Genomic DNA, 15,145 nt, shown 5'->3' on the forward strand with positions numbered 1-15,145 from the left:
TAACCTTTTTTTTAAATGATGGCTCTTTCTCCCATTCTGCTCTATAATGTTGGGCGTACTTAGTTTTCTTTTTTGTTGGAACGTCCATTGTCACTAACATAAAAATTTACTTTCACATAAATTCACATAATATAACATAACACAATCTAAACTCCAAATAGAATTAATCAAAGTACTGAATGAAATAGATGTATAACAGGAGGCAGGAACGATATAGTAGATACGGGGAATCCTCGCATAGAATGAAAGTAAGCGCGTTTGGTTTTTGCTAGGTTTTTCTGTTAAAATTTCATTTCGTTTCCTTCTTAGACGTGTCTATGATTATGTTTATTGAGATATGGTAATTAAGGGCTAAACTTAGAGCTAGAGCCTAAATAATTATTATGGAGGCTAAACAGAATGAAAAGAGGGCTAGATCTAGCTCCAAAAGGGCTAAGTTGGCATCACTGGCTGCGATGGCGCATCTCACGCTGCTCACACTCACACGTGCAGCTACGCAATCCTGTGTGTAAGTCACTACACAGATGTCGGACACAAACTGACTTATGTCGCTATTCGATGAAAACACAACGGAAGATCCCGCAAGAGTCAAAGAGACGCATATTTCATTGGGGCGGGAACAATGCTAAACTCAACGTAATTCAAACACTAGACGGTAGATGACGCTAAAAAAAGCCTGTATCTGCACGTGACTCAATTCGGACCTATCTACGAATGGGTCAGTGTTCCATTAGGCATGCGATATGTCAAACTGACATTCCTAGGGTTGCCCGGATACCAAAATAAATCGATAATAATTATCGACGTTTCTTATTGGATTTAATTTAATTACAAACGTTACTAAATTAATCAAATAATTTAGTATAAAATACATTTATTTTCATAAAGGAGTACACACCAAATCCTCTGAATCAGTTTCTAAATCGCTAGAAAAATCTTGTAAATTTATGATAAAGTCTTGTTCGCAAATATTATCAAATAGGACGTCCTGCTCCCAATCTTCTTCAATTTGTTTTCTGCATTTCGTTACCACCTTCTTCGAGTCTTCTGCAAATACATTATCGACCACACTTTTTATATTATATAACTGCAACATTTTATTTTCCGTGAAAGGCGGTGTTGTGTTGTGTCTGGCAGCGTAACCTTAGAAGAAAACATATTTTTACTAAGGTTAATTATATAATAATAGTTAATACTTAAAGTACCTGTCTAATTGAAACTGAAGCATATTATAACTATAATAACAATATTATAACTATAATATAACACATGCACACAAAGCTTTGACTTGGACCCAGATAAGCTCGATCGGAATATACTGGCAGCGGTACGGGGGTAGTGTTTGACGGTATGAACCTTTTCGTGGGCTATATCATCTACGACATACGTTGGAGTACTAGGTGTTGCGCCGAAACAAATATAGACAGTAAATCCGGCTCACAACTTTAATTACTTTTACAATGGTTTTTATAATTTCAAATTGGATGGAAATTGATAGATGCGCGTGCGCAAGCATTCGCCGTCGTAGTTAGGTTGGCTCTGGAGGGTCGGGCGGTGCTGCTTAGCTGGCTTACTGGACTGAAGTGCCGTAAAGCAGTAATGCGTTTCGGCTTGAAGGGTGGGGCAGCCGTTGTAACTATACTGAGACCTTAGAGCTTATATCTCAAGATGGGTGGCGCATTTACGTTGTAGATGTCTATGGGCTCCGATAACCACTTAACACTAGGTAGGCTCTTCCACCCATCTAAGCAATAAAAAAAAAACATCACGCGTTTGTGCAGACCAACGATTCTTAATAATTCATTCTTGAGCATAGTTTCATTGACCTCTATTCCTTTTTCTTGATTGATGACCGATTCTAGCGCACTTTAATTATAGTTATATAATATACATTAATATCAATTATTAACGTTTTTCTATAATAATATTATTCATTGAACATTTATTTTCTAAAATTTATATTCTAATCTCTTTAAATCACTTTAGTATATTATTTAAACACTTACGTAAATGTTTCATCAACTCACTTTAGTTTTTATTCACCTCTCTCGTCGGATGATTTTTGAGCTCATCGTATTATACTCGTAGCCCGCTGCAACGCCAGAGAGTTCACTTCCTAGTGAATCCATGTTCTATGGCAAGCAAGAGGGGTCGTCGTACCCCCTGACGGGGGCACGGAACGGGCCTCGGGGCAAACCCCATTGCCCAGGCAGACGCTCAGGGCAGGGGTGAAGATAATGCAGGGAGTAATAGGGGAGGTACGCTGTTCGCAGCGCGCACGGCTGCACTACATCGACAAAATGATATATACATATACATAATACGATGGGCTGTCTGGTGACGGCTTGATGCCCGCGGCGGTGTCACCCCGGCGCCGGCTGCTGTCCTCAGTGTCCTATTCTATTATTTTTTTCCCTTAAGATTAACTAAAACTAACTACAACTAAACTAATACTAACTAAACTACTATTTACAAACAGGGACAACAGTCAGCAATCGTGGGGCCCGCCACCGGCCCCACCTCTACAAACCAGAGGGGGAGCCGCGGCACTAGTAAGGCGCTCACCTGCTCCGGGCTCCCCAGAAGGGGAAGTCCGTCACGGGGAGGGGCCGACTTAAAACACTCCCCAAACGGGGGAGTGGTCCACCCTCGGGGGTGGAAAATGGGTCCCCATAGGGGGGCACCCCAACAGTGTGGGGGGGAAGTGACGAGTGTGGACAGCTCAGTCCCATGGGGGCACTCATTATGAGCACTCCCATATCACTCCGGTTAAGCCGACTATCTTACCATAGAAGGGGGTTCCAGTAGCTCCCTTGGTAGCGCCCGACCATCAGGTGGTCTGGCGTGCAAGGGAGCTAAATTGTGGAGATGCTCGTGGGGTCCACCGTCAGCCCGCTCGTAAAGATTACGAGCTAGCCTCCGGATGAACTCCGAGCGACTCCACATCCAGATCCCGGGCGATTACGGCATTTCTGACGTAACGCCTTGCTCCTACTATCGTGCGAAGAGCCAGATTTTGCTGGACCTGTAACCTCTCCCGCATACCTTGCGGGATGAGGTGATACCAGGCCGCAGCTGCGTACGTGATATGGGAACGGACATACGTCTTCTAAATGCCGAGCTTAGTCATGACCGGCAACCTGGAGGCCAACACCGGCCGGAGGAGGAATCTTGCATAGCGAGCGGCCGCCAACTCCGACATGGCGTGACGGTCATCCTCAAACTCCGGTCGATATCGACTCCCAAGTACCGGACGCTGGATCTAAACTCGACATTAGCGACACGGAGACTGAGCTGTCCCGGGATGTAACCTCTCCCGCATACCTTGCGGGATGAGGTGATACCAGGCCGCAGCTGCGTACGTGATATGGGAACGGACATACGTCTTCTAAATGCCGAGCTTAGTCATGACCGGCAACCTGGAGGCCAACACCGGCCGGAGGAGGAATCTTGCATAGCGAGCGGCCGCCAACTCCGACATGGCGTGACGGTCATCCTCAAACTCCGGTCGATATCGACTCCCAAGTACCGGACGCTGGATCTAAACTCGACATTAGCGACACGGAGACTGAGCTGTCCCGGGACGACTGTTGTGCGGACCGGACCGAAGAGAATAGCCGCAGTCTTCCCCACGTTGACCGCGACCCTCCATCGGTCCAGCCACTGGGGCAGTAAGTCCAATAACCTCTGCATCCTCGAAATGGCCGCAGAGGGGAAGTTGGATGACGCGAAGTAGGCGCTGTCGTCGGCAAACAGCGCCAACTTCACGTCGGTGTTCTATGGCATCGCTTGTATAGGACATAACCTCCGTATAGCATGCCCAAAAATAAAATTAACAGAACGAACCCGAGAAGAATGTTGAAAATTCCAACTTGTATATGCAAATCTTCTAGATTAATTCTGGAACTGGCCCCAGCTGCGTTTTGCCCGATTATTATATTTTTCTTTTGACTGAGATGACTGACACATTTTATTCACTGCTTTTAATTTTAATTTGAACTGACAAAATTAACCGTTTGGCATGGTCGCCATGTAATGTTGTACTTTGGGAGGCGTTAAAGGAAAACGTCTTCTTGCGTGTATTCCATGTTTAATAACCATCTTAATCCTAGTTTACAATTATGAAGAAGTCTTATGTTTCTGGGTGGTCCGCCTTATTAGGGTGACATGCGAGACTACACACCTATTAATTATGTTATATACTAAATGCTATGCTAATACTATGCTATGCTATGCTATAATATATAAGTATACACACTTCAATGCAATGATTTCTGATTTTCTACTTGGCGAAATTAGTTTGTGCTGTTAGGCCGAGTGATGTGGAGCGTTATCCATAATAATACAATGTGGCTCCTTCAAATTGTCTAATAATTTTAAAAAGCACCCCTTAAATTTCTTAAAATTCATTACGTCGTGGTATTTAGTTTAGTAGTTTTGGTTTATTTGGATGCCAATAGGTAATGGCACAAAACCAGATGACGTCCCACAATTCAGAGTGATGATTACTTTAACCTATGCCGTCGGGTACTTTGGTGGTTGATTGTGCAGTATCATCATAATTTTACTTTGGCACTTTTTTTATAGCAATAACCAATATTTGTCAATATCTTCGTTAGAGACGGCAAGCTTCCTTTCCAAGCCGGTGTCTTTGAGAGACGCGGCAAGTTTTTTCAAAGTAGGCAATTCGTCCCGTATATAGTAACCATATACTTAGTCTGGCCATAAATATTGTTACAATTAAAAATAAACAATATATTACATTTGAATTTGGAATCTGTCATTTTTATATGATTGCTCATTGAGTTTTCTCATATTGGCGCCAATACATTGTACAATATTTTGCGATATTAAAATGGAGTGGGGTGATAAAGAGAACCGAATCGCTGTGATTGCATTACACAAAGTAGGTATGGAGCCAAATGCAATTTTTAAAACTCTCCATACACTTGGTATTAGTAAAATGTTTGTGTACCGGGCTATTAATGGGTGCAATGAGACCTCCTCTGTTTGTGACAGAAAAAGATCTAGCCGTCCACGTAGTGTTCGTACGAAAAAGGTGGTCAAAGCAGTAAGGGAAAGAATTCAAAGAAATCCTGTCCGAAAGCAAAAGATTTTATCTCGGGAGATGAAGATAGCACCTATCCATGTCGCGTATTTTAAAAGATGACATAGGACTTGCAGCCCATAAGAGACGTGCTGGTCATTTCTTAACTGATAATTTAAAAGAGAATAGGGTAGTAAAATAGAAACAACTACTGAAGCGGTACGCAAAGAGCGGTCATAGAAAAATTTTGTATACGGATGAGAAAATTTTTACAATTGAGAAACATTTTAACAAACAAAATGACCGTATTTATGCTCAAAGCTCTAAGGAAGCTTCCCAATTAATCGACAGAGTGCAACGTGGGCGCTATCCGACTTCAGTGATGGTTTGGTGGGGATTAGCTATGAAGGACTGACTGAGCCATACTTTTGTGAAAAAGATAACAAAACATCGGCACAAGTGTATCAAGATACCATTCTTGAGAAGGTAGTGAAGCTCTTTAACAACACCATGTTCAATAATCAAGAATGGTCCTTCCAGCAAGACTCGGCGCCAGGTCTACGCAGTCTTGCTTGGAAACGAACGTTTCGGACTTCATCAGAGCTGAAGATTGGCCGTCGTCTAGTCCCGATCTTAATCCGCTGGATTATGATTTATGGTCAGTTTTAGAGAGTACGGCTTGCTCTAAACGCCATAATAATTTGGAGTCTCTAAAACAATCCGTACAATTGGCAGTGAAAATTTTTCCCATGGAAAGGGTGCGTGCTTCTATTGATAACTGGCCTCAACGTTTAAAGGACTGTATTGCAGCCAATGGAGACCACTTCGAATAAGCTTTTTATACTTTAAATTGTTTTATATTTATGTATTAAACTAACACACTGTAAAAGAAATAAATGTTATTTGCCATAGATTTTTTTTTGTTTTCTAATACTAAGTAATTGTTTTAATATATATGTTTATTGCAACTAACACTTTGTCCACCTAAATTACCGCCTATACATGGGGGTGGTGCGGTCGATGGCACTATAAGGTGCTCCGGTATAGTGCCAGGCCCTGACCCGCCAGAACGTCGCGGCGCAGCGCGCGATCGTGGTCAGGGCGATCCGAGGATACCGCACCGTCTCCTTCGAGGCGGCGTGCTTGCTCGCCGGGGCGCCACCCTGGGACCTGGAGGCGGAGGCGCTCGCTGCCGATTACAGGTGGCGTCGCGACCTCCGCTCTAGGGGGGAAGGGCGCCCTGGCGAAGGAGTAATTCGAGCGCGGAGGCTCCAATCTCGACGGTCCGTGCTGGAGGCGTGGTCTCGCCGCTTGGCGGACCCGTCGGCCGGCATCCGTACCGTCGAGGCGGTCCGCCCGGTTCTCGCGGACTGGGTGGGCCGCGACCGCGGATGCCTCACCTTCCGGCTGACGCAGATGTTGACCGGCCATGGGTGTTTTGGCCGGTACCTTTTCAAAATAGCCGGAAGGGAACCGACGGCGACCACAGCGCGAACCGCGACGAGGATGACACAGCGGAACACACACTGGCGCGTTGCTCTGGATTCGACGAGCAACTCGCCGCCCTCGTCGCTGTCATAGGGAGAGGACCTCTCGCTGCCGCGCGTCGTGGCTACGATGCTCGGCAGCGACGCGTCCTGGAAGGTGATGCTCGACTTCTGCGAGTCCACCATCTCGCAGAAGGAGGCGGCGGAGCGAGAGAGGGTTTAGTGGGTGGGCCCTAAAACCCTTGGGCCCGCGCTCTGCTCACAACACCATGCAGATCGTTGAGTCTCACATACCCCGCGCGCCCCTTTTGCGCGGGGACCTCGTAGGAGGTTCGGCCCTCTACCCGAAAAAAAAAAAAGGTCTTCTGTTATGGCACTACGACCTGATAGGTCTTTTTTTGATGTATTAGAATTATGTATTGGATTTCGGTCTGCATCTCGGTTAGGCAGGTATCGATTCGTAAAGAAAATCCAGACACAGATTCATCAGCACGTTGTTTACATGATTGCAAATCGAAAAATAGATAGATGACTGTAGTGTTTAGTTTCTCCAAAATTTTGACGAAAAAATTCTCTCAACGATTCGAAGTTATCGAATATTTTATTTGAGCATGCTATTCTGGCTTTTCCTTTTAGCTATGAAATTATAAATTTCAGTAAGTCTTTTTTGACTGTCTGATGCGAGATCTAAGGCATTCTGACAGTTAGCCAAGAAGGCCGTAAGGGTTTCCCGACTTCCATTATATGGATTGATAAAATTACAAAGTACTTGAATAGGGTATTGTTCGCACAAGACTATTTCACTTTTAGTAGACATTATGATATTACGAGTATTAGTATTGGCTTTTGACAGTAACAAAACAAACAGACACTAGCACAAAGAAGATCAACTATAAAATGTAGTAGTTATACGAGACGATTGATTCACTCACCGCAAGAATATGAGAGCTGTTAACTTCATCAGAGAACGCACGGATGATGGGACGGCAGGCAGCGGCTTGGCTCTGCCCCTGGCATTGCTGAAGTCCATGGGCGACGGTAACCACTCACCATCAGGTGGGCCGTATGCTCGTCTGCCTACAAGGGCAATAAAAAAAAAAAAAAAAGCAAAGCGTTTGGCAGGCTTATACTGGAAGTCTTACTGTCGCAAACGGCAGGAACCGGCTTAGCAGGAACGAGTCAGCAGGAACTGGTGCAGTGGGGACGAATCAGCGGCTTGAATTTTCACGGGTACTTTTTTTTATTTTTTATTGCTTAGATGTGTGGACGAGCTCACAGCCCACCTAGTGTTAAGTGGTTACTGGAGCCCATAGACATCTACAGCGTAAATGCGCCACACGCCTTGAGATATAAGTCCTAAGATCTCAGTATAGTTACAACGGCTGCCCCACCCTTCAAACCGAAACGCATTATTGCTTCACGGCAGAAATAGGCGGGGCGGTGGTACCTACCCGTGCGGACTCACAACTCCGTGCGGACACTCGTCCGGCACGAGCGGGTATGATGTGGCAGATTTTTGTAAGTTTTCTTTCTTGACGATGTTAAAGATGATGTTGAAGATATTTTGAAGATGTTGAAGATGATATTATAGATTTTTGCAAGTTTTCTTTCTTGACGATATTGATGATGACAGCAGCGGCAATGAGCGCAACGTGGAATCAAGAGCTCAAGACAATCCGGATAGCCAGTGTAACGTACTAACTATCCCACTTCTGACACCACTGTTACGGGGTGGGTCCAGGAGCTCTTTTTAAAAAAGGACATGATGACTGGCACTGAGTTTATTTTATTAAAGAAGTAGTACAAATGATGTGTGTTTCCGCTACTCAAGCCAAATCTGTTCTGTCGTGTTTTAGCAATATATCGTCTTTATATAGAGACAATGCATTCAAGAATGCCTTAGTCGGCATTATTATTTATATTATGTTATTATTGAGGGGCATATGTAACAATACGACATACGAAGGGAGATTTGAAATAAAATAAAAACTATGTATACTAATCAACAAATTGTAATACCAATTAAACCTACAGATCAATTACTATAAAATATTTAAAAAAATTGCCACTTTTATCGTCTGTTTACGGTTCTATCAATTCTTTCTTCTTGGGATCATTGGTTTGGGAGAGATGCGAGGTTGCGAATTTTCTTTATCAACTGTGGCAACTACAAGACCTGGAACTTCTATCAATAAAGATGGAACAAAAGCTGTTTTTAGAATAGCCTGTGGATTCAATGGATATAAACCAGGGTTTTAATGCCGCTTGTAATATTATTATGAGTGATGCATTTGGACCAGACATTGGAAAGAATAACATTAAACCGTGCCTTAGTGAACTTTTTGTCTGGGTTTTGTTTTATAAATGATAAAATTTCTGCATCCCAGTATAACGTGTCTGTGTCTGTGTCTGAGGGTGCCCCTGGGTATGCCGATGTTACATGAGGCCCAGTCGCGTCACTCCCCAAAAGGTGGTCGAGAGACACGGGGCCGAGTCGCACCACTTCTAGACACGTCGCCACCGGTAGACAACCGGTGAACAGGAGACTCGGTGAGGAGGATCTCAGGGCGCCACCACTTACCGCTCTGGGAGACTTACACCAATAAAAAAAACAATTAAAATTAACAAGATTGTGTTTATTTGACCCAAATTTACAAGTATAAAATAAGTTACAAAAATTTACAATAATACGAGTAGATAATACTAGTGAGAGGTTAAAACAGTTACAATATTGCAATTAATAAAGATGGTGTGTCGGTAGATACACCGAACACTCGAGAAAGTTTTAATACTAATAAAAGAAGCAATACGCTTCACCGGGATCACTTCCCAGCACCCGGGGTTGCTGTCTGCGAGCGAGGCTGGGAATGCGGGTGTGTTCTATGTCTACCGAAGTCAAGCAGCCTTCCTTGGACCGACTTACTAGAGCTCCCCGCTTCTGGCAGCGTCCATATAGAAAGGTGCTATGGGATTCCGAAGGTGATCAGAAGGTCACGCTCCGCACCCTAACTGGAGTACATATTTTGTACCAGTTATAAGGACCTACGTATCAAGACATACCGTTTAAAATTTATAAAATTTATTTAATTAAAGATTGTGAACACAGTGTGGAGAATAATTCAAATAAACTTACCCTAGTTTAACACACGTCACCAAGGATTAATGAAACTGACTTTGGTAAATGTCAATGAACAAAATCAACTCGCAGCTCGAGAGATGTTACACGAATGAGAATTGGACAAAGTGAACTTGTCCTTTAATATTAATAATGTGTCGTTTCTCGAAGATTTTGCATGCCAGTGATGTGCAAATTTTGTCGTCGAACAACATACAAAACGCCCAGTCACGACTTGCAGTGTCGAGTGAGCGAACCTTAAAAATCGGATTCTCCACACTGCGCCACGTACAAAGGCTAGATGGCGTTAATTAAAAAAAATTGTTTAAATTAATTGAAAGGAAATTTTCTGGTGTTACACCAGTGGTGTCCAAATGATCGATAGACAGCTTTATCTAGGGGTTGCAGTTCGTGAGTGGTATTCGAAGGTAAACAATATAATGATATGTCGAGTGAATCTGCGATTTCAACGATGGTTAAGTCTAAGTGACAAGCTGCTGCTCGTCAAATATTAAAAGGAACTTTCCTGCACTTTTATATCTGGCTAGGTGCTTCAGAAATTGTTTAAAAAGTTCATTAGTCATATAACCCTTTCCAGATTTTTTTAGTAAAGAACCCGGTGGCAAATTGTCATATAATTCTGGCTTCAATCGTTTACCTTTACATATGAATCATTGGTGGTATAGCAGTACCAAGTGCATTTACACAAATTTCAGTTTGTTGAAGTGATCATTAACGATAAATTTGTTAAGCTTTTGTACCCTGGCTGGGTTAATAACCTGAGCTTTTCTTCTAGATATTTCCGGATGTCTTTTTATAAATGCTTTAAACCAATATTTTACTCCAACAGCTACTCCAGCATGTTGATTAAAGTTATGCTTCACCTTATTAAGCTCACAAAATTTATAGACCAGCCGTCGGAGAATTCGTGGTGTCACAAGCAAACCTACTTCAGCAAACCTCATAGTTCTGCTAACAAGCTTCCTGGTCGTCACTGAGAATAGATTTTTGACCTAGTGTTATTTTCAAGCTTCCGGTCTGGAAATGGTTTCTAATGGTTCTCCTGGGAACTTTATACCTCTCAGCAGCTTTATATGTGCTCAGCATTCCTCTTCTTACTGCTTGGACAGCCAAAACCAAGTCATTTTCAGACCACAATGCTCGTTTGCGGTGCATCATAATGTAGACACTAAAATAACAATAAACTGCAGTCAAAACCGTTTACTGCGACATCGTTTAGAACAACATACCGGTTATAATAACCTAGAGCAAAGATCCCGGCTGAATGCTATATGACCGCCTTATTAAAAACATTGCTTTATACGACATTGCTAATAACGACATACCTCATATAACGACCACATTTAACTAATATTTCGGAGAATTAGATCTGTTAGAACGACCGGCTAAGCTGTATTGTAAACAATTTGAATAGGTATCCACATTTGTCTTCAATGGCTATTAAAATCAGGAAAGAAAACAATAGGATTTAGATTAGTGTAGGGTCTTTTCTAATAATTTCTTAGAAACAAAACACGTAATAATAACACAAGTCACAAGAACTACACTGTAAGTACTCAAGTCAGACCTAATAGATGAAAAAAGCTTGTCGGTGGTCCCTATGATCTTTGACTATTCAAAATGATTTAAATTATAATCCATGTACCTTTTGTAAAGTAATTTCAATTCAAAAATCAAACTTTTATTTATATAATATTTGCGAAGTTCTGAGAAGATAAATAAATACCACCGCAAAAATATATTGTCGTCATAATTTATTACGTAAAAACACTTAGTTTAGTTCTAGCAGTATTTCGTTTCAATTGTATAAAAATATTTTAATTTATTAAATTGGTAAACAATGTCAACTACTTCCGTTTTTCAAATCATCGTTTTAAAACCAACTAATTCGAAGGAAACAGAAAATAAAATAATTAAAATAATGAAGATAAAGCTCACCGGTTTTATTCCAATAATGTAAAAATGCGCTATTTTATTTTGAGAAGAATCTTTAGTTGAATCAAGAAATGAAGTTTCAAACATTAAAAAGTAATGCATTTAAAAATTCCCACTAGCATCTTTGACATGTAAAAAATGCAATACAAAATAGTCCTTAAACTCATAACGATATGTACTTATTTTCATTGCTCAGTATATAAACATGTAGTTTATCTCACTTACTCTTAGCGCATGCAGTATTGTTAACTTTATATTTATATTTATATTATATTTCTACTTATTAACAATTTATATGAGTCATGGATACTTGAAATAAAAACATTATTATTATGTTCAGAAAGGTAATCTTTTCTTAGCACCCCGGCTAGTCCGAACCACATCCACGGGCCTAAACCAAGTGAATGCAGCGTGTAGTAAGGAATTATTATTATTATTATTATTATTATTATTGTTATGAGTGTGATAAACAGATATCCGCGAGACACGTACGACGTATGCCAGTATATTTTTGTGTGATAGATACTTCGCTGGAAGTAACAGTGTGCTGTGGATAGATACAACCCGACCGATGTGAGTTGGCTAATATTATGAATAAGTAAATACGGAATATTAGCATATCAGAATTCGACGGATTACCGATACACGAATACAAGCTGTATTACGAATATCGTAATGAATATTAATATATCGGTCTCACCCTTAGTTAATGCGTTTATATTGAACATGGTTTAACGTGATTATGTACTAAATGTCTATTACAAGCCTCGATGCAAAATAGTTCGTCTAGTATGGAAAGTAGTGCAAAGCGTAAAATATAGAAAGTAAATATAGGTAAAATGCTCAAGAACTTTTAATAAAAAGTAAACCACAATATGAGGAACATTTAAAAGTTTATTTTAAGATAACTGAAATTCTTTCATGACTTTAACATATATATATATATTTTTAATATTTTAAAAAATATAACGCAAAAGTATTCGTCTACCCATGTCACTCACGCAGAATAGTTCATCTACCACTTAGTTGTGTCGCCTTTGCTCTCAATGACAGCTTTAACTGCGAAGAGGCATGGTTGCGACCAACGCTGCACACTCTTCAGGCGTAATTGACTCCCAGACAGCTAAGAGTTTAGCCTTTAAGTCGCTCTTTGATCTTTCATGATGACTTTTTGGCCATGATAATTTGGAGTCCCTAAAACAATCCGTATGATTGGCAGTGAAATTTTTTCCCATGGAAAGAGTGCGTGCTTCTATTGATAACTGGCCTCAACGTTTAAAGAACTGTATTGCAGCCAATGGAGACCACTTCGAATAATCTTTTTATACTTTAAATTGTTTTATATTTATGTATTAAACTATAAAAGTAATAAATGTTGTAAGACTAAGTATTGCCGTCGAACCATCCACTTTGAGACCTATTATATCTAATTCCCGTTGGTCCATTCTAGCACCACGTATCGTATAAATTTCGGGCCTTGTATACCAACCATATAGGGCGCCAATATTTTTTTATTTTTTTTATTGCCTAGACGTGTGGACAAGCTCACTCCTTTCTGCGGTAGCTGATATCATTATCAATATGGAGGACTTAGAATGGTTGACTACCCTTTCTGGGTACTTAGTACCACGTTTTGTTATGAATGTTTCCCGGCCAGGGTCATCGGTTAAATTCGTTTCATCATAGTTTATTATATTCTGTGCCTCAAAATTTTCTAATGACAGTTTTAATTCTTGAAAATATTTTTTTTTACGACATTAGTAAGACTGCTGCCTTATTATTTTTAATTATTTTGACTGTTTCTTTGGGATATTTGGTCTTTGTGCCTTTTAAGGAAGCTTCTAACAAAGTCGGGGACGGCAAATTATTTTTAAATTTTAAGACCTTCCTACTTAACAAGGATTTATTGCCAGATCTATACGCTTCTACTGCTTAGGCTATGAGGTTTACATCATATTTTGCCCCTTGGATCTGATCTGTATATGCGCGGCATGTTGGATATTGTGAATATTGTTTACTTGTAAATAAGTAAAAAGCTACCTGAGTTTATATATTTCTTTAAACAAATGGCGAATATCTTAATATAATAGGCATATATTTATTTACGTGAATTTATTATTATCACATCACATAAATATAATATATACATATAATGAAAATCACACTATAAACTCAACAAGTCGCGACTTTTGTTTAGGTTTATGTTAAATATAATTCAAATAATTTAATATTATATAATATATAATATTAAATTATTTGAATTATTAATAATAATTTAATTCTATATTTAAATAATTTATTTGAATATTGTTGATATTCTCACAAATCATTCATGCATACCGTAACATAGTAGAATTATTTTATTTTTATTTTGTCTAAAACAGAGCAAACGCAACACAGTCGCAGTACAGTATCACTTGTTTCACATATCCGCGTTTGTCGACATTTTTTAAATACGCTAGCAAACATGCCGCTATTTCATTAGCCCCCTTTTATCATCGGCTTCTGTCCAGGTATTATAAATTACAAGTTGTGTATTGCTTTCGTAAATTGTGAGTTTATAAACTGAACATTTTCGAGTGTAATAGAGAAGCATGCTTTCACCGGGAGGGGTGTTCAAAACTTTCTGAAGATTGAAGCTTGCACGCACTGTTCCATTGTCTACTTTATTCAATTTCTGGTGAAATACGAATCTTTTATATGATTCTTCTCTTTCCTCTTGGTGTTTGATAATGATATTCATTTCTTATTTAGTTTTACAATCGTAACTTTTAGCAGAACTGTACAAGAAACATTTATCTTTTTTAGGGATATGTAACCTAATGTTAAAATGTTTATGAAACCAAGTAGAGAATACTTTAATATACTTAATTACACAATATACTTACTTTACTGGTGGTAGGACCTTTTGTGAGTCCGCGCGGGTAGGTACACCCACCAAACACCTACAAAACCATATCCAAGAAGAAATTGGACACACGATCAAAGAATTTTCAATTATAGACTTTCCAGAGCAAGAAGAATTGTAGAAAATGCATTTGGCATTTTAGCTGAACGTTTTAGAGTATTAAAAAGACCAATTCAAATTAATGTTCATAATGTACCCAAAGTTGTAATGGCTTCATGCGCACTGCACAATTATTTAAGAAAAAAGTCATCAAACTATATAACAAGAAATTGTGTTGATACCGAGGATACTGAAACATGTATTTTTCGGCCAGGAGACTGGAGATTAAATGACAATTCAGTAGGCCTTAACAGAACAGAAAGGCAACGTACTGCAGATGGTGATTCTGTTCGACAAATATTCACTGAATATTTTAACAATCAGGGCTGGGTACACTTTCAAGAAAGAATGATTAATACTTTAAATATTTAAAGCTTATCTCATCATTATTTGACTGGGAAGAATTCGTCTACATATTATCAATAACCTCTGTCGTCGGCGTGGTTTTTTCGTCCAAGAATGAAGAGGTGTTCGTAGTACCATAGTGATGGCGTGTGTACCTCATCGTTTCCAGCGCCACTAGTCTTGCTAGC

The 15,145-nt window shown here is 40.0% G+C and overlaps 1 long non-coding RNA gene across 1 annotated transcript; it reads right to left on the reverse strand.

Moving 5' to 3' along the window:
* Positions 1-857: 857 nt before the first annotated feature.
* Positions 858-11,964, reverse strand: LOC134201301 (uncharacterized). Its single transcript, XR_009976533.1, has 2 exons — positions 2,028-11,964; positions 858-1,143 (listed from the first exon to the last, which is right to left on the reverse strand). It is a non-coding gene; the product is annotated as an uncharacterized LOC134201301 (long non-coding RNA).
* Between the last annotated feature and the right edge of the window lie 3,181 nt (positions 11,965-15,145).

The sequence above is a fragment of the Bombyx mori genome, chromosome 24, assembly GCF_030269925.1.
Source record: "Bombyx mori chromosome 24, ASM3026992v2".
Taxonomy (NCBI): Eukaryota; Metazoa; Arthropoda; class Insecta; order Lepidoptera; family Bombycidae; genus Bombyx; species Bombyx mori.